The following is a 20,441-nucleotide window of genomic DNA, read 5'->3' as shown; positions in this document are numbered from 1 at the left end:
GAATGCTTAGACTGTCAATCTCTTTTTTAAATACTTCTTATATACATGAACCTTAATTACAAGATTCGCTACTAACACAAAGCAGGAAAGAAGAGTTTGCTAAAATTTAATTTTGAATGGTTTAAGAAATTGCTTTTCTGATAACATAAATGATAAATATGCACAATAAATACCTCAACTTCATTATCCAGGAATATGTGTGTTTCTCTTGTTAAAAAAAATGCACATTTGCTTCTAGATATACCTATTTAGTAGAACTACAAGGGAACCTTCAGTTGATTAATGACATTAATCATCAATTGGTAAGAAAATCTGCTTGGATAATTTAAAGCCTTTCCTAATGAATCTTTGCATGTCTTTAATATTGGGAGGTTGCATGTCCTTCATTAAGAAATGTATGTAGCTGCAGAGGAGTCAACAGAGGGAGCCCTGCATGAACATTTATTGCAAGAGATTAGTATCCAAATTTGATTGCAGCACATTACTTTCATGTTTGACTGCTTCCTGCTTGTCTGCTTTTAGTTTAGGCAATCTAATAATTTAACTGGTATTTCTCATGTTTAAAAAATGTCATTTATTGTTTAATTTAAAGAATTGACTTCCTTGTCTCTGACCCACTTATTCTTCTTAGATGAGGTTTCTTTTACCTGGTATAATCATCTTCAAAAATGTTTCATTATAGCCAGGCATGGTGGCTCACGCCTGTAATCCCAGCACTTTGGGAGGCCAAGGCAGGCAGATCACCTGAGGTAAGGAGTTCGAGACCAGCCTGGCCAACATGGAGAAACCCCGTCTCTACTAAAAATACAAAAATTAGCTGAACATGGTGGTGGGTGCCTGTAATTCCACCTATTCTAGAGGCTGAGGCAGGAGAATAGCTTGAACCTGGGAGGTAGAGGTTGCAGTGAGCTGAGATCATACCATTGCACTCCAGCCTGGGTGACAAGAGCAAACTGCATCTAAAAAAAAACCAAAAAACAAAAAACAAAAAAACAGTTTCATTATAGAAAAATCCATAAAGCATCAGTGAAATTTCATATTTGCCTATATTGTACTATAGATCTTAAATTATTTTTTAAAGTAAGCTATTTTAGGCCAGGCGCAGTGGCTCACACCTGTAATCCCAGCACTTTGGGAGGCCGAGGCGGTCGGATCACAAGTGTAGGAGATGAGACCATCCTGGCTAACAGGGTGAAACCCTGTCTCTACTAAAAATACAAAAAAAAATTAGCCAGGCATGGTGGTGGGCGCCTGTAGTCCCAGATGCTCTGGAGGCTGAGGCAGGAGAATGGCGTGAACCCGGGAGGTGGAACTTGCAGCGAGCAGAGATCGCGCCACTGCACTCCAGCCTGGATGACAGTGCGAGACTGTCTCAAAAAAAAAAAAAAAAAAAAGAAAGAAAAGAAAAGAAAAAAGTAAGTTATTTATAGGGATCTGTAAAATTGAGTGTATACTCTTCTTTCTTTACATCCTGGGGGTAGGTAGCCCTGGGCACTGGAAACTGTAGTGTAAAAGTGGAATGTTTTCTGGGAGTGTTTATGTAACTCTGAGGAAAATATTTTAAAACAGAATAATTACATTAGAACAAAATCAAATGTGGGAACAGAGTATAAAGCTAGCTTGCATTTTTATAATACACAAGATAACAAAGAAATTTTGGGGTTAGGGCAGACTTTGGCTCTTTTCTGTTTTAAGTGATTCTCATCCAAAAAACAAAAAAAACAAGACATGCATTGCTAAGGTTTGGATATGGTTTGTTTGACTCTCCAAGTTTCATGTTGAAATTTGATCTTCAATGTTGGAGGTGGGACCTGGTGGGAGATGTTTGGGTCACGAATGCAAATCCCTCATGATTAGCTTGGCACCCTTCTCATAGTAGTGGGTGAGTTGTTTCTCACTCTATTAACTCCCATGAGAGCTGCTTGTTAAAAAGAGCCTGGCATCTGCAAGCCCTCTTCTTTCCTTTCTCACCATGTGATCTGCACATTCTGGCTTCCCTTCACTTTCTGCCATGAATGGAAGCTTCTTGAAGCCCTCATCAAAAGCAGATGTTTATGTCATGCTTCCAGTACAGCCTGCAGAACTGAGAGCCAAATAAATCATTTTTCTTTACAAATTGCCCAGTCTCAGGTATTCCTTTACAGCAACACAGATGGACTAAGGTAAGCAGTGCTACAGGGTCTAAGAACTATAATTTATAAGTCACTTCTAGGTAATTAAGTTATACTCTGATACCCTGAAAGAGTTGTCCTCATAGGGACCAATGTTTCCCAATTGAAAAAGAGATTTGCAGTTGATTACTCAGATAAGTAGACTTGGAAAACAACAACAAAAAATGCCTTTGCTAATATAAATAGTATTGGCAGGCAGGTAATAGATGTCTTGAGATAAAAGCATTATTCACGTTGGTTACTCTCAATTTAATTTTACAATATTTGTCTTGTCTATTCTTTTATTGCCAGCTAACTCAGGCAGACACAGCAGAAGTTAGGAAACCTGGTTAAGTGGCTTTGACATTTTTAATCCTTATAGTACACACAATTTTCTATTATCTTTTTATTTCACTGTACACATACAGTATAAATAGCAAAGATTTCTATCAGAGTTCCTAAAAGGAAATGATAATGATATTTAAAGCAGACAATGAATTTAGATTTTGCAAAGTCAGTAAGCACTCTGTTGATTTTTTTCCTTTTTCTCCTTCTTTCCTCTTTCTTTTCTTCCTTCCGCCCTCCTTTCTTGTTCTCTCTCTCCTTTCTTTTCTTCCTTTTTTCCTTTCTTCCTGCCTTCTTCCCTTCTTTCTTTTTTTATACCCTCTACTATTATTCTTTAAGGACATTAATAAAGAGCATGGAAAAACAGCCTCTTAAAATTTATCAAATGCTTGCAAATATTAAAAACCAATTTTTTCACACACAATTCACCTTCCTAAATTCTTAGATAAAAATAAAAGTAGTTCTTTTGTTATTGAAATATATTTAAAGCGAGTCAGTCTTCTTAGAAAATTAATATTAATTTCCTTTTTCCAAATATTAGGACTTTCTTAATCCCATCAAAAGGAAATGCATTTTAAACCTTTTTAATTTTAACAGCATTATTATTTTGCATTGTAAGAAACTCATGTAAGTAGTCTTCAGCCTGACAGGCTGGCACCATTAGAGACTGGTTAAATCAAATATTTCTGTGACCTATAATTTGAAGAGCAGAAGAATTCTAGTTCTGATTTACAAAGCTTTTCTGTATCTTGTCTTCCTGGTAATTTTCAACTCACAAAACCAATGTTGGTTCCTGTCAAGTCTTCTTTTTCTTATACAATCTCTCAGAATTAATATGTATCCTCTGAGGTGGAATCTGCTATTAAAATACTTTCTTCTTATTCCAAAGCATTATGTGGATTTTTCTGCTCTTAACCACTTGCATTTAGGGAGATGTTTAGTCATGTGACACAACAATCCTTCTGTATCTCCCCTTTTCCTCTGAAGCTGCAAAGGGATGTGAAATGATATCCAGCTTACATCTGCCGTCCATGCCTCACCACCTCTCAGTTTGCTAGACCACATGCCTTTGTTCCTCCTAATTCATGAGTACTGGAGTTTATAGCATTCTTTCTCACACATTAGTCATTCTAACTCTTTCATATTGATATTTCCATTTTTCCTTCAAACTTCAAAGTCATTCACTTATGTCTTGGATAATGCCAGTCAGAGTAATATTAAATAAAACTAAATGAGTTTTTCTCTCTGTAAGATATGTTAAAAGTGTTATTATGCTTGGAAAGCAGACCATTTTCTTGTATTGTGTTTATGGTCCCAATTTTGGATTTTTGCTGAAGTAGATAAATGGCTAGCTTATTATAAGATATTGCATTGTCCTGTGCATTCTTTTCAGTTACTTTATTTTAATCAGATATGCTGGGGGAACAATGTGATCCAGAGGTCAAATAGCTATTTAGAGTCAAACATGTTGCTTTGGGCTCTGGTATCCTTCTTTATTCAGTGAAATTCTCAAGGTTTATATTTTCCTTCTTCCAAAGTAGCTTTTCTTCTTTTACTGAAATTACTCTAGCAGAAGTTACTGTGCCCTTTATCTACAAAGTGAATGGCTTCTTCCCTGGCCATTAATCTGACAACATTAACATTTAATATTGTTGCTCACCTTGAAACTCTCCCCAACTTTTGTTTTCCTTATGTTCTTATTCCTTCTGTATTATCTTTTGGTTCTCTCCTTTCTTCTAAAACTTAGTGTAGGCATTTCTCAAGGTTTTGTTTAACCTTTGCTTCTTTTTTCTCTACGTTTTTTCCTTGACTATCTTACCCATTTCCTTGACTTTAACTTCAGTCTTTAGTGTTTTCCCAAATTGATATCCATTCTGCCCAACTAAAGTAAAGATAGGAGAGCCATCAGGTATCTCACATGATAGATTATCCCTGAGTTGATTTGATTTTGATTCACCTGTGTTCTTAGGAGACACTATAAAATATAATGTTATATCCATTGGAACTCTTGTTTTCTGGTAACAGAAATGACTCAAATTGGCTTATGAAAAGTGAAATTTTGTAATTATAAAAATTGAAAGTTCAGTAGGATGCTGGCTTCAGATAAGATTAAATTCAGTCTTTGAATAATGTCTTCCTGCTTCCATCTCTTGACCTCAATTCATCTCCTGGCACTGCTTTCCTCTGAATTGGCTTCAATCCCATGACAGCTTTCTATTTTTTTTTTTTTTTTTGCCGTTTCCAGAATCCCATCATCTTTATTGAGAGACATTCCTTTAGAAAGAATACTTCCCAATCATTCTATCAAAAATACTATACTTGAAGGGAAGCCCTGCTGGAATGGTGAGTAAGGATTTTTGAAAATCTGATTCCTCTATATCATTGTAAAACTTGTCAAAATCAATGTTTCAGAACTCTGGAAATTAATGAAAGGCTTACAACAATCCAAGACTTTTTTTTTTTTTTGGGTAGCTGAATATCTGTAAGAACAGTGAGCTCCTTGGCATTTTAACTTGCTCAGTTCCCATCTCCCTCTCCTTATCTGTTTATTAGGCTTGGAATTGAACACGCTTGCAAACACAGTAGCTGTAAAAACAATCAGATTAGCAGCCATGAAAAGGGGTAAGATGACTTTGGAATATCTCCAAACTTCATCCCCAAAGAATTGTCACTACTTGATCTATCTAGCAGCATCCTGGAGGAGACCCTCTAAAATACAGTACTGTATTATATTTACCAGGACGTGTCTTTACTTGACCTTACCCAGAGCCAGTTGGGGTTAGCAAGAGGTTGAACAAAAACAAAAAACAAACCACCACAAAACAAAACAAAAACAAAACTTAAAAAAAATGGAAATAGTTTTAAACATTGAAAAACAATTGACTTAACCTTCAGCCTCACTGATTCTCATGGGAGTTCAAATCTGTTATTGGGCCTTACTAGCAAATTTTTTATCTCAGTTATTATACTTTTCAATTCCAGAATTTCTATTTGATTATTTTCTATAATTTTTATATTGTTACCTATATTCTTTGTGGATGAGACTTTTTTTATACTTTTTTAAATTCTTCAGACATGGTATCCTTTGATTTTTGTTATAGTTACAATAGCAGAGTGAAAGTCTTTAGTAAGTCCAACATCTGAGCAGTTTCCACTGACTGCTTTTTTATATCCATATATGAGCAATATTTCCTTTTTCTTTGCATGTGTCATATTTTTTGTGGAGAACTGGAGATTTTAAATAATATAATGTGCTAACTCCCAAAAAAAGATTTCCTCCACTCACGGTTTACTGTTGCTACTATTTGTTACTATTGTTGCTGTTTGTTTAGTGAGTTTCCTTGAATGCTTCACTCAGGTCCCTATTCACTGTCATATTGGGTCCGGAATTGGTGGGTTCTTGGTCTCACTGACTTCAAGAATGAAGCCACACACCCTCGCGGTGAGTGTTACAGTTCTTAAAGATGGTGTGTCCAGAGTTTGTTCTTTCTGATGTTCAGACGTGTTTGGAGTTTCTTCTTTCTGGTGGGTTCATGGTCTCGCCGGCTTCAGGAGTGAAGCTGCAGACCTTTGTGGTGAGTGTTATAGCTCTTAAAGGCAGTGCAGACCCAAAGAGTGAGCAGCAACAAGACTTATTGCAAAGAGCAAAAGAACAAAGCTTCCAGGGCTTAGAAAGGGACCCCAGCCAGTTGCTGCTGCTGGCTCAGGCAGCCTGTTTTTATTCCCTTATCTGACCCCACCCACATCCTGCTGATTGGCCCATTTTACAGACAGGTGATTGGTCCATTTTACAGAGAGCTGATTGGTCTGTTTTAACAGGGTGCTGATTGGTGCATTTACAATGCCTGAGCTAGACACAGAGTGCTGATTGGTGTATTTACAATCCTCTAGCTAGACCTAAAAGTTCTCTAAGTCCCCACTAGATTAACTAGACACAGAGCACTGATTGGTGCATTTACAAACCTCGAGCTAGACACAGGGTGCTGATTGGTGTATTTACAATCCTTTAGCTAGACATAAAAGTTCTCCAAGTCCCCAACAGATTAGCTAGGTACAGATGCTGATTGGTGCATCCACAAACCTCGAGCTAGACACAGAGTGCTGATTGGTGCCTATATAATCCTCTGGCTAGACATAAAAGTTCTCCAAGTCCCCACCTGACTCAGGAGCCCAGCTGGCTTCGCCTAGTGGATCCTGAGCCAGGGCCACGGGCGGAGCTGCCTGCCAGTCCTGCAGCGCCACGCACCTGCACTCCTCAGCCCTTGGGCGGTCATTGGGACCGGGTGCTGCAGAGCAGGGGTTGCACCCATCAGGGAGGCTCGTCCACCGCCCGGGGCCTTGGGCATGGTGGGCTGCAGGTCCTGAGCCCTGCTCCACAGGAAGGCAGCTGAGGCCCAGTGAGAATTCGAGTGCGGTGTCGGCGGGATGGCAGTGCTGGGAGACCCAGCACCCACTACACAGCTGCTGGCCCGGGTGCTAAGCCCCTCACTGCCCCAGGCAGTGGCACTGGCCAGCTGCTCTGAGTGCAGGGCCAGCCGAGCACGCCCCCACCCAGAACTCATGCTGGCCATGTGAGCATAGCACACAGCCCCGGTTCCCGCCCCCGCCTCTCCCTCCACATCTTCCTGCAAGCAGAGGGAGCAGGCTCCAGCCTCGGCCAGCCCAGAGAGGGGCTCCTATAGTGCAGCGGCCGGCTGAAGGGCTCCTCTAGTGTGGCCAGAGCAGACGCCCAAGCAGAGGAGGCGCTGAGAGGGAGCGAGGGCCGCCAGCATGTTGTCACCTCTGAATATGCATTCACAGAAGTCTCTGCTTGTTTAACTTAGTGGTCAGCTAATGATCAGACACAGGTTTTTAAATGCCATGAATCGGTAAGTATCCCAGCCTTTACTGAAGGCTTCATATGTGTGTTGGGGCATGCCTTTAACACTTGGGTACTTTAAAACTCTGCATCAGCTTTTACTTCTGGATTGTGCAGAGCCTCAAGCTAGAGGTGTGAGTATGGCCTTCTCAGATATTTCCTAGGCATGCTCAAGCCCTGTACATGTGTATGCCCTTCTGGAGTTTCAGATATATACTGGAGCCATTCAAATTCTATGGAAATAAAATAGCATTGTCCCAAATCATCAATGGGTCAAAAAAAACCCAATAAAAATGAGAAAATACTTTGAGGTGAATAAAAATAAACCCAAAACTTATAGGATGTGGATAAAGCAGTGCTTACAGAGATATTTCAGGCTCTTTCCACCTATATTACAAAACAATAAAGTTTTCAATCCAATACGATAATATTTTCATCTTAAGAAAAGAGAAAAATAAGAGCAAATGAAGCTCATAACAAGCCAAAAGAGGGAAATTAAAATAAAGATTAGAGTGAAAGTAAATAAAATGGAGAAAAGAAAAATAGTAAAGCGAATCAACAAAACCAATATCTTATTCTCTGAAATAATAGGAAAGAAAATCACAAATTACTGAAACTGATTCAAGAATAAGTAGAAAATCTGAATAGATTTATAACTATTAAAGAGGTAGAATTAGAAATTTAAAAATAATAAACTTCTCACAAAGAAAAGACTAGGTCAAGATTGCTTCAGTGGTGATTTCTACCGGATATAAAAAGGAATCAACACCTACGCTTCTCAAACTCTTCCAAAGAACAGAAGAGGAGACAACACTTCCCAACTCTTCTATGAGGCCATTGTTACTTTGATATCAAACCAGACAAAGACATCACAGGAGAAAAAAAACTCTGAAAAAACTTATCTTAAAAACATTAATGTAAAAAGACTCAGAAATACTAGCAAACCTAATTCTGCATGCATATAAATGTATAAATCATGAATAAGTTAAACTTATTCTATAAATGCAATGTTGGTTCAACACACAAAGATCAACCAATACAATGCACTAAATCAATGAATAAAGGATGAAACCCACATGATCATTTCAATGGAAGTGGAAAAAAAGACCACTTGACAAAATCCAACACTATTTCATGATGAGGCCACTCAACAAAGTGGAAATATTAGCTTGGTGCAAAAGTAATTGCGGTTTTAATTGCAAAACCGCAATTACTTTTTCACCAACCTAATAGAAAGGAAGTTTCTCATTGGCTTGGTGACTATGTGGCACTCCTGTGAGAATTAGGTAAAAGGTTTTTTTTTTTCGCCCTCTGGGTGTATACAGCCAATGGAAAGTTGAGTGAACTTGTGCTGAATTTCAGCTCCTGTCCTCTGCTCTTTGATTAGTGCCTTGTGCAGGGCACAATCAACCTAACCTTAACTGGTGGCGCTGGCCACTAATCTAGACTTTTTCCTTCAGGTTCTGGGGCTCCTTACAGAAATGATCTACTCTTTGCCCAGTTTTGTTCCCAGGGGTCTCAGGGAGCATATAACTTGGAAACAAGAGGAATACATGAATCTCAGGACAAGGTTTTTTTTGTTTTTGTTTTGTGTTTGTTTTTTTGTTTTTTTTTTTCCTGTCGGTGAACATTGAAAACCCAAGAGAAGATTTTCAAATAATTTTTTCTTAAACAATGTAATCTGTGGGTTTTAAAATTCAAACCTGTGAGAATCTGGAAGTTTCATTATTTCCTTAATGGATATACTATTTAAATATTAATTCACATGGGAGGATTGCTTGAGCCCAAAAGTTTAATGCTGTAGTGAGGTGACTGTGCAGTATACTCCAGCCTGATGCAAGAGAGTGAGACTGTGTCTCTAAAAAGAAATAATAAATAAAAATAAAAATATTAATTCATGCATCTTTTTTCTTTGTCAGTCTTGCTAAAGGTTTTTCAACTTTGCCTTTTCAAAGAACCAGATTTTGGTTCCACTAATATTCTGTATTGTATTTTGTTCTCCATTTTATTGATATCTGTTATGTTTATTGTTTTCTTTTTTTCTGCTTGCCTTGGGTTTATTTTTCTCCTTTTTCCTTAACATGAAAGCTTAGGTTATTGATTCAAAACCTTCCTTCTTTCTAACATAATTATTTGATGCTATAAATTTCCCTTTAAGGCTTGCTTTATTGTTATTTCACAAACTTTAATGTGTTGAACTTTATCGTTCAGTTTAAGATATTTTCTAATTTCTCCAAAGACTTCCTCTTTGATCCATGTATTATTTAGTAGTGTAATTTTTAATTTCCAAGTGTTCAGAGCTTTTATCTTTATATTATAATTTTTTTCTTTACTTTATAATTTCTTATTTTGGAAATTTGAAAGAAAATACATTGAAAAACAGAAAAGAACAAAGTAATGAAATTGGTAGTTATGGTAGTTATTCATTACCTAGAGATAAAAACTATTAATAATGTAGTATGTGTGCCTCCAGTTGTTTTTACTATATCAATAAATATATTATCTATATTTATATTTAACCTTTACCCCTACCTATATACAATCTATATCTACATCTATATATGTGTTTTTCATCAAATTAGAATCAGAGTATAGATGCTGTTTCTTTTTTTTTTTTTAACTTTTCAGTTCAGGGGTACATGTGCAGCAAGTGCAGTTTTGTTACATAGGTAAACGTGTGTCATGGGAGTTTTTTGTATAGGTTATTTCATCAAGTATTAAGCCTAGTATCCATTAGTTATTTTTCCTGATCCTCTCCCTCCTTCTACCATCCAGTCTCTGATGGACCCCAGTGTGTGTTGTTCCTCTCTGTGTCCATGTGTTCTCATCATTTAGCTCCCACTTATAAGTGAGAACATGCAGTATTTGGTTTTTTTTGTTCTTGTTGTTGTTTGTTTTGACGGAGTCTTGCTTTGTCGCCTGGGCTGGCGTGCAGTGGTGCAATCTCGGCTCACTGCAAGTTCCGCCTCCCAGGTTCATGCCATTCTCCTGCCTCAGCCTCCTGAGTAGCTGGGACTACAGCAGTCCGCCACCACGCCCGGCTAATTTTTTGTATTTTTGGTAGAGACGGGGGTTTCACCGTGTTAGCCAGGATGGTCTTGATCTCCTGACCTCGTGATCTGCCCGCCTCGGCCTCCCAAAGTGCTGGGATTACAAGCAAAGTACTGGGATTACAGGTGTGAGCCACCTCGCCCGGTCCAGCATTTGGTTTTCTGTTCCTGTGTTAGTTTGCTAAGGATAATGATCTCCAGCTCCATCCATGTCCCTGCAAAGGACATGATCTCATTCTTTTTATGGCTGCATAGTATTCTATGTTGTATGTACACCACATTTTCTTTATCTAGTCTATCATTGATGGGCATTTAGGTTGATTCCATGTCTTTGCTATTGTAAATACCTCTGCAGTTAACATACATGTGCATGTGTCTTTGTAATAGAACGATTTATATTCCTTTTAGTATATACCCAGATGTTGAATGGAATTCCTGTCTATAGGTCTTTGACAAATTGCCACACTGTCTTCCACAATAGTTGAACTGATTTACACTCCCATCAACAGTGTATAAGTGTTCCATTTTCCCCACCACCTTGCCAGCATCTGTTATTTTTTGACTTTTTAATAGTAGCCATTCTGCCTGGTGTGAGATGTTATCTTGTTAGGGTTTTGATTTTGATTTCTCTAATAATCAGTGATGTTGAGCTTTTTTTCAGTGATTGTTGGCTGTATATACAAGCTGTTTCTAACTTTTTTCATTTCGTCATATATTGCAGAAAAACTTGTTTTCTATAAAATGATTTTGGGGGCAAGTACTATATATTTTCCTTATGTATGCTACATATAAGTGCACAAATCATTAGTAAATTTTCACAAAGTGAACATACCCGTGTAGATGTCACTTAGATCGAGAAAGAGAGCACCACACAACATTCCTCTCCCCTCATCAAGAAAAGCTAATCACTATTTTAAATGTTATCACAATCAATTACACTTACCTATTTAAAACTTTATGTAAATAGAGTAAATCAGTGTGTGTTATTTTGTGTCTGGTTTTTTTTGCTCAACATTATGTTTGGATATTTTGTCTATATTATGGATGTTGTTCATTTGATTTCATTGCTGTATAATACTCTATTGAGTGAATATAACAATATTTAATTCGTTTTATTTTGGGGGGCTAGCAATTTATTTATTTTCAACTTTTATTTTAGATACGGGGGTAGATGTGCAGGTTTGTTACATGGGAATATTGCATGATGCTGAGGCTTGGGGTATGGATCCCATCACCCGGGTAGTAAGTATAATACCAGATAGGTAGTTTTTCAACTCATTCCCCACTTTTACCTTCTCCCCTGTAGCAGTCTGCAGTGTCTATTGTTCCCTTATTTGCATCCATGTGTGCTCAGTGTTTAGCTCCCACTTGTAAGTGAGAACATACCATATCTGGCTTTCCGTTCCTTCATTAGTCCACTTAAAATTATGACCTTCACCTGCATCCATGTTTCTCCAAAGAATATGATTTCATTCTTTTTTATGGTTGTGTAGTATTCCATGGTGCCTTTGTACCACATTTTCTTTATCCAATCTACAATTGATGGGCACCTGAGTTGATTCCATGTCTTTGCTATTATAAATAGTGCGGCAATGAACATGTGAGTGCATGGGTCTTTTTGGAAGAATGATTTATTTTTCTTTGGGTATATAACCAGCATTGGGATTGTTAGGCTGAATGGCAGCCCTGTTTAAAGTTCCTTGGAGAAATCTCTGAACTGTTTTCCACTGTGACTGAACTAATTTACATTCTTACCAACAGGTATAAGTGTTCCCTTTTCTCTGGAGTCTTACCAGCATCTGTTGTTTTTTAACATTTTGATAATAGTCATTTTGTTTACTGTGAGATGGTATTCCATTGCAGTTTTGATGTGTATTTCTTTGGCATTTAATGATGCTGAGCAGTTTTTCGTATGTTTGTTGGCTGCTTGTATGTCATCTTTTGAAAACTGCCTGTTCAGCTCCTTTGCTCTTTTTTTAAGGGGGTTATTTTTTTTTCTTGTTGATTTCTGTAATTTCCCTACAGATTCCGGATATTAGGCCTTTGTTGGAGGCATAGTTTGCAATTCTCTTCTATTCTGTGGGTTGTCTGTTTACTCTGTTGATAGTTTCTTTTGCTGTTCAGAAACTCTTTAGCTTAATTAGGTCTCACTTCACTATTTTCATTTTTGTTACAATTACTTTTGGGAACTTAGCCAAAAATTATTTGCCAATGCTGATGTTGAAAAGAGTATTTCCTTGACTGTCTTCTAGGATTTTAACAGTTTGAGGTCTTATGTTTCAATCTTTGATCCATTTCAAGTTACTTTTTGTATATGGTGAAAGGTAGGGGTTCAGCTTCAATCTTCTGCATACAGCTATTCAGCTGTGCAGCTTCAGTTCTGAATTTCCAATTCTGTTCCATTGGTCTATGTACCTGTTTTTGTAGGAGTACCATGTTGTTTTCGTTATCATAGCTTTATAGTGTAGTTTGAAGTCAGGTAGTATGATGCCTCCAGCATTGTTCTTTTTTCTTGGGATTTCTTTTTCTGTTCAGGCTCTTTTTTTCCCCACATGAATTTTAAGATAGTTATTTTCAAATTCTGTGAAAAATAACATTAGTAGTTTGATAGGAATAGCATTTAATCTTTAAATTGCTTTGGGTAGTATGGCCATTTTTACAATAATGATTCTTCCAATGTATGAGCATGGAATATTTTTCTATTTATTTCTGTCATTTTTGATTTCTTTCAGGAGTGTTTTTTAGTCTTTGTAGAGATATTTCACCTCCTTGATAAGCTGTATTCCTTGGTGTCTCAGTTTCTTTTGTGGCTATTATAAATGTGATTGTGTTCTTATTTTCACTCTAAGCCCAGCCATCATTTGTGTATAGAAATACTACTGAATTTTGCTCATTGATTTTTATATTCTGAAACTTTACTAAAGTCTTTTATCAGTTCTCAGAGCATTTTGTCAGAGTCTTTAGGATTCTTACTGGTGTGGAAGCCTTGTGGAAGGAAGCACGCCTAGGTCTACACCAGCTTGCAAACCTATGAGGCTCATCTCTCTCAGTTTTCTGAGTGTGGGCTCCTCCTCTGTAAGTGCCAGGCATAGATCCTTGCTTAGCACTTCTGAGCCATGGGCTGCAGCCCTGGGATACCAGGACCTGCTTGTGGTTTCCTCTTTGAGGATTCTGGGTGTGCTGCAAGATCTGAACTGCTCCTGGGCTACGAGAAAGCACTCAGATGGAACAAAGCACCCAGGATGGGCAGCAGGGTTGTGCTGTGAACACACTTCTGTGTGGCATTCAGGCAGGAGCCTGGGGTGTGCTGGTGGGCAGGTGGGCCTGCAGAACAGACATACCCTAGGCCCACGGAGAAGCCAGCCCTGCTTGTTCCCTGGCAGTTAGCTCGGGCCAGAGGCTCTCAGGAAGATAGGTAACCTTGGGGAATGTGCACTTATGGCCAGTCTCCCTGGAGCTGTCCTCCACACAAAGATCCCCAGCTACCTGCCTGCTGTAGCTCTGTTTCTGTCAAATCTCTGGAGAGATCCCCCGCATCAGCTCAAGTATCTGTGGGCAGTGTGGGGTTCCCTGAAGCTAAGAACCCAGAGGCCCGCAGCAAGAGTAGGAAGTCCCTCAGTCCCTTCACTCACCCTTTCTCCAGAAGCCATTCAGAGTGAGAACCAGCCCTGGCATTCAGGGACCTCATATGTGGTTCATAGCTTCTTCCTCTTCAGCTTCAGCATCTGCCACATTTGGCATTTTCTCTCCAACAATTTGTTCAAATTATGTTAGTTGAGTTGAAATCCTGGTCTTTCTCCCTGGGAGTGGAACTTCCAGGCTGCACCTAGTTGGTCATCTTCCCATTCCCCCATTATTAATTTCTAATCTAGTTTATTATGTTTGGAGAACATATTTTGTTTGATTTAAATTCTTTTAAACTCATTAAGATTTGTTTTATGACCCAGGGTGTGATTTATCTTGGTAAATATTTCATGTACACTTGAAACAAATGTTTCTTCTGCTGTTGTTGGCTGGAGTGTTATATAAATATCATTTAGATGTGTTTGGTTGGTAGTGTTGTCTAGTTCTTCTGTTTTCTTGCTGATATTATTAGTTACTGACAAAAGTGTCTTGAAGTCCCTAACTATCATTGTGCATTTACCCATTTCTCTTTTTAGTTCTGGCACTTTTTTGCTTCATGTGTTTTGAAGCTGTGTTTTCATGTACATCCACCTAAAGGATTTTTATGTCTACTTGGTGAATTGACTCTTTTTGTCATTTTGTAATGTCCATCCTTATCCCTGATAATCCTTTGTTGCAAGGTGTACTTTATCTGACATTAATCTATTCACTCTGGCTTCTTCTAATTTGAGGATAAATGGTATAGTTTTTTATCTTCCTTGTGATTTTAATTTACCTCTCGTATTGAAGTAAATTTCTTGTAGACAGCATTTTGGATCATTAAAAATATTCTATTGATCTTTCATACATTTATATATAGTCAGACCATTTAGATTTAATGTAATTTTATGTATTTGAAATTTTGTCTATAATTTTATCTTGGGCTTGATCACTCCACTTTTATTCTTCTGTTTCTTCTTTACTGCCTCCTTTAGGGTTACTTAATCATTTAAAAAATACTCCATTAAAATTTGTCTGTTGTATTTTTTACTCTATCTATCTATCTATCTATCATCTATCTATCTATCTATCATCATCATCATCATTGATTTTTTATGGGTGTTCTAGGGGTTACAGTATAGACAAATACCTTTTGTTCTTACTTTATTTTTGATACTACAAGTTTTCTTCTGGCATCATTTCCCTTATGCCTGAAAAACTATCTATATTGAGCAGTTCTTTTAGAATAAGCCTGATGACTAAATCTTAGTTTTTCTCTACTTTTCCATTTATTCCTGAAAGATATTTTTGCTGAATATAAAATTTTGGCTTGGGATTTTTTTCCTTTCAGCACTTTAAAAACATTGTTCCACATTCTTCTAATCACTACCATTTATGACGTGAATTCTGAAGCCACTCAAATCCTTATTTCCTTATCATTAATATGTCATTTTAAAAGCTGTTTTCAAGACTATTTTTCTTTTGTCTTCAGTTTCCAGCAGTTTAATTACAATATGTATAGGTTAGTGTTTGCTTTTCGGGTTTATTCTTTTGGGATGTACCAAGATTCTCAGATATGTAGCTTTATGTGTTTTGCAAATTTAGGAATTTGTTAGTAATTATTTCCTCAAATATTTTTATCTGGATTGTACGCTATCTTGTATCCTTCCGGAACTTCAGTAAAACAAATATTTTACTTTTTGGTAAGATCTTACAGTCTCAGACCCAGTCTCCTTTTTGAGTTTTTTTCTTATTGTTGTTCAGCTTGAACACTTTCTACTGATGTGTTTTCAAAGTTCACTGACTTTCCTCTGTTAAATTTTTCACTGACTTTGTACTAATCTGTTTTCAAAGTCCACTGACTTTCCTGTTATATTTTTCTGCTACTGAGCCCGTTACATGGATGTTTTATTTAAGTAACTGTAGTTTCAGTTCTAAAATTTCCCTTGGTATGTTTTCTGTATCTTCTATTCATTTGTTGATTTTCTCTGTCTTTCTGTTTGTTTAGAGTGATCGCCTTTGGAGTACAGTCATAATAGGTGATTAGTATATTATTCTGATTTCTGTCTTTTTTCCTGTGTTGGTGTCTGTTGATTGAGTTTTATCAATCCAGTTGAAATTCTACTCATTCTTTGTATGCCAAGTCATTTTTATTGTACCATGAATATTTTGAATATTGTGTTACTGGCTTTTAGGTCTTATTTCAATGTTATATAAAGTGTTGCCTTTTTTTTTGCAGGTGATTGACCTGGTTCCATTTAAGGCATAAGTTCTATCGAGGCTCTGTGAATTGTGGGTTCACCGTAAATTCTGTTTTTAAAGACTTTGTAGTGTTTTGCAGGTTTTTTCATGTGTGTCACCCATAGCCAATGTCAGAGCTAGGCTATAGCCTTATATGTAAGTTCAATTATCAAAGTCTTTAGTGCCCTGAATGGCATCAGATCCACACATGTACAGCTCAGGGGTAAGCCTAGATTATAAAGAATTTTTTCGATTATAAAGAACTTTTTGGGATTTATTTCCTCTTGGATGCTCCTTTTCCAAATTTTAGCATGATCTCCTGGTATCTTTTCATTCCTATGGCTCCCATTTTTGGTTTTCTGACCGGGAAGCTGATGTTTTATTTACCCTGTTCTTTGGTGCGCTTACTATAACTGTGCCATGTCTTAAAATGACAGAGAAGGAACAATAACAAAAAAGGAAATTTGCTCCATCTAAATAATGCTGGTAATAGAAAAAGGTTTATTTTTAATAAAATTTTAGGCTACTACAGGTTTGCACCACTGTCAATGTCACCACTTCTTACATTCAAGAGAATGAGGGAAAAGAAAAAAAAAAAATATGGAGAACTTTTCCCATCATCTCTGAGCATTAAAGGATCTTTCCCCATTCCTTACATCAAAATTACAGAGTATGATTTAGAACTCCCTGTCTGTGCCAATAGTGTCCACTTCATGTTTCAGATTATGTTGAGCTCAGCCTGGTAGATACCAGAAAGGAAAAAATAAGGTAAATTTATTGCCAGTTGAAAGGTAGCTCTTATTTTGGTCTTCCTCACCAATGTACTTACTACTATTTACATTTCAGAGTCCCAAAATAGATGTTCAGTGCATTCTGTCCAGATTTTATACCACATGTTGTGAGAGACGGTAGAGTATGTTTACTCTTTCATGACTGAAATAGAAAGTCTCTATCCTATTCAATTAAATATTGAGATAAGAATGAAAACACTTCCAAGAAAAGATGCATTGTGGCCATTTTAAAAATTAAGTCTACCCTATTTAATCAACCAATTTTAGATTATTCTGAATGTCTGGGTTTTTAAAACTGTTATTATTTTTAATTAAACAATAATTATACATATTTATGGGGTACAATGTTATGATATTTCAATATATGTATACAATATATAATGTTCAAATCAGGATAATTAGCATATCTATGACCTCAGACATTTATTATTTCCTTGTGTTGGGGACATTCAAAATCTTCTCTTCTAGCAACTTGAAAATATACAAAAAATTATTGTTAATTATAATCACTGTACAGTGCTACAAAACACTAAACTTATTCTTCCTATCTACCTGTGATTTTGTTTTGGTTAACCAAGTTCTTCATATCCCCTTTCCCCCACTACTCTTTCCAGCCTCTAGTAACCACTATTGTACTGTCTGCTTCTTTGAGATCAACTTTCAGCTTCCACATATTTGTGAGAATATGTGGTATTTATCTTTCTGTGCCTGTGTTATTCCACTTCACATAATATCCTCCAGGATCATCCATGTTGCTGTGTATGGCAGGATTTCATTCTTTTTATGGCTGAACAGTATTCGATTGTGTGTGTGTGTGTGTGTGTGTGTATATATATATATATATAATCACAGCAGGTATCATTTCCACATACTGATTTCCTTTCATTTGGATATATGCCCAGAAATTAGACTGTTGGATCATATGGTAGATCTATTTTTTTTTATGAAATTCCATACTGTTTTGTATAATGGCTGTACAAACTTACTCAATGTCTGTCTTTTTTTTTTTTTTTTTTTTTGAGACGGAGTCTCGCTCTGTCCCCAGGCTGGAGTGCAGTGGCACTATCTTGGCTCATTGTAACCTCCGCCTCCCGGGTTCAAGCAATTCTCCTGCCTCAGCCTCCTGAGTAGCTGGGATTAGAGGTGCATGCCACCATGCCTGGCTAATTTTTGTATTTTTAGTAGAGATAGGGTTTCACCTTATTGGTCAGGCTGATCTCGAACTCCTGACCTCATGATCCACCCGCCTCGGCCTCCCAAAGTGCTGGGATTACGGGCATGAGCCACTGTGCCCGACCCATGTCTCAGTTTTTATGTATTGAAGGGAGAAAAGTCAAATCATTCAGACATTCTTTAAGGAGGAAACATAAATGTCGGGCTGGGAAACACAGATTATCCTTAGTCATTTCTCACTTAGCAGTCATTTCTTCTCTTCCGTGGGTAGAAAGCTCCAGATGGCCTTGTTCTAGAGTATGGGAATGGACTAAGATAGAATATTACCAGAACCAAAGTACAAGTCCTGCTACAAATAGGGTGCTTCTCTGACCCTGACATGAAAAATATATGTTCAAAGCTATAGTCATGGGATTATACCCTATGTCTCAAAAATCATTCAGCCTCATTGTTGAAGCCCAAGAATTCACCCAAGGATAAAGAGTGTTAGATATTAATATAGACTCAAAGCTTGTTACCTATTACTACATGACAAGGACTTTATGTTTTTTTTTCTTACTTCAGTGCTTATAGCGGCTTCCTACATCATGTTGACTAGGTATCAAGCCATTTCCTAGATCCTTGTAGCAAGTTTATTTCTCTCATTTCTTGCAGTTTTCTACACAGGACCTGACCAGTTTTGCTTTGTGTCTTTTGCTATGTCATATACTGAATGAGTAATCCTATTATTCAAAGAGATTATTTTACTAAATTAGTATTTTAAGCATAGCTTATAGTAGAGTGAGCATAATTGAGCAACACCAAACTTTTAAAATGTATTGCTTACCCATTTACATGAATAGTTTCATTTAACTTATTGGTAAGTCTACAGGTATCTTTGAGGGTTGACATTCTGACTTCACAGCACACAGATGCCAGGAGATGTGACTTTTGCTTCTTTTTCTAAAGTTATAACTGAATAATTACTACATGTCTTTTAATTTATTTCTATTCCCTGGTGAGAATGCATTGGGAAGAAGAAACCATCACTGCCATATTGTTATACACATTCATTTTTACTACACTTTCTGCATTTTTAGTGAAAGAGATAATCTTCATTTTCTCTGATGCTTCTTTCCCAACTTCAGCTGCAGATCCCATCTCCTCTTAACTCATCAGGAAACTTAGTTAATCATTTCTTTCCTCTCTCCTGTTTATTTAATCCCTCTCTCCCTCTCTATCTCTCCATTGGCTCTACCATCTCAGATATAACTCCTGCTTAAAAATATCTTCTTTAGACAAAGTTACCGATCTCCATTCAGTTGTTGACCTGTCTCTCTCCTTGAAAGGGTTGACAACATTTGCACTTTTCATATTGTAATTGTCTATACATTTTTAAATTTATTGCCACCTGGTTTCCTTTTCAACCAGGCAATTAAAATAGTTCTTGCCAAAGTCATTGATAATAGTCACTCTTTCAGTCTTTATATTGATGTCTCTAAAGCATTTTTTCTCAGTTGGTCACTGGTCACTCCTTACTATTATAAACTAACTTACCTGAGCTTATGTGATATCATAGTCTCATATTCTCTTGGCTTTCATATTTCTGACTACTCCTACTGTACATTTTGGATTAGATTTTTTCCACTTTAAGTAATAAGTTTCTAACTGTATGATTTCAGGGACCATACTGCAATGACTCTTAATATATATATATATAAGAAAGAGACAGAGAGAAAAGAGAGAGGGGGAGTGATTAGTCTCCTATTAGACATTTCTTCTTGACTGTTCCATAGGTGATTTGGATGTGTTCCAAACTGAGCTCATGCTCATCTAATATGCTTTTCCTCCTTTAGAAGGAGGAGCTTCCAAACATTTATAAAACCATTAGATCTCATGAGAACTCTTTCGCTATCATGAAAACAGCATGGGGAAAACTGCCCCCATGATCCAATCACCTCCCTCCCTCAACTACAATTTCAGATGAGATTTGAGTGAGGACACAGAGCCAAACCATATAAAGTTATTTTAGTTATTTTCTTCTTCTAAAAGAAGTAAAGCTTTTCTGTTTTTTTAATTATTATTATTTTGTTTAGTATGGTATCATTATACTCTAAAATTACGTAGAATGTGTGCATCTCAGTTAACCCATACCCTTACACTCACACATTGTTCAAACCTGGGGTCTCTTTTATCTCTGTGGCTAACGTGCAGTAAAATCTTAACAATTCTATTTTACTTACCTTTTGAC

General features: G+C 37.0%; 1 long non-coding RNA gene across 1 annotated transcript in view; it reads left to right on the top strand.

Moving 5' to 3' along the window:
* LOC134732880 (uncharacterized) overlaps positions 1-20,441 on the top strand; it is a 324,389-nt gene that overhangs the window by 220,179 nt on the left and 83,769 nt on the right. The window contains exon 3 of the long non-coding RNA XR_010116432.1: positions 4,741-4,838. This is a non-coding gene — a long non-coding RNA (uncharacterized lncRNA). The remainder of the gene's footprint in view (positions 1-4,740; positions 4,839-20,441) is intronic.

Source organism: Symphalangus syndactylus, chromosome 17, assembly GCF_028878055.3.
Source record: "Symphalangus syndactylus isolate Jambi chromosome 17, NHGRI_mSymSyn1-v2.1_pri, whole genome shotgun sequence".
NCBI lineage: Eukaryota > Metazoa > Chordata > Mammalia > Primates > Hylobatidae > Symphalangus > Symphalangus syndactylus.
The sequence above is the reverse complement of the archived record's forward strand: the minus strand, read 5'-3'. Positions and strand labels throughout refer to the sequence as shown.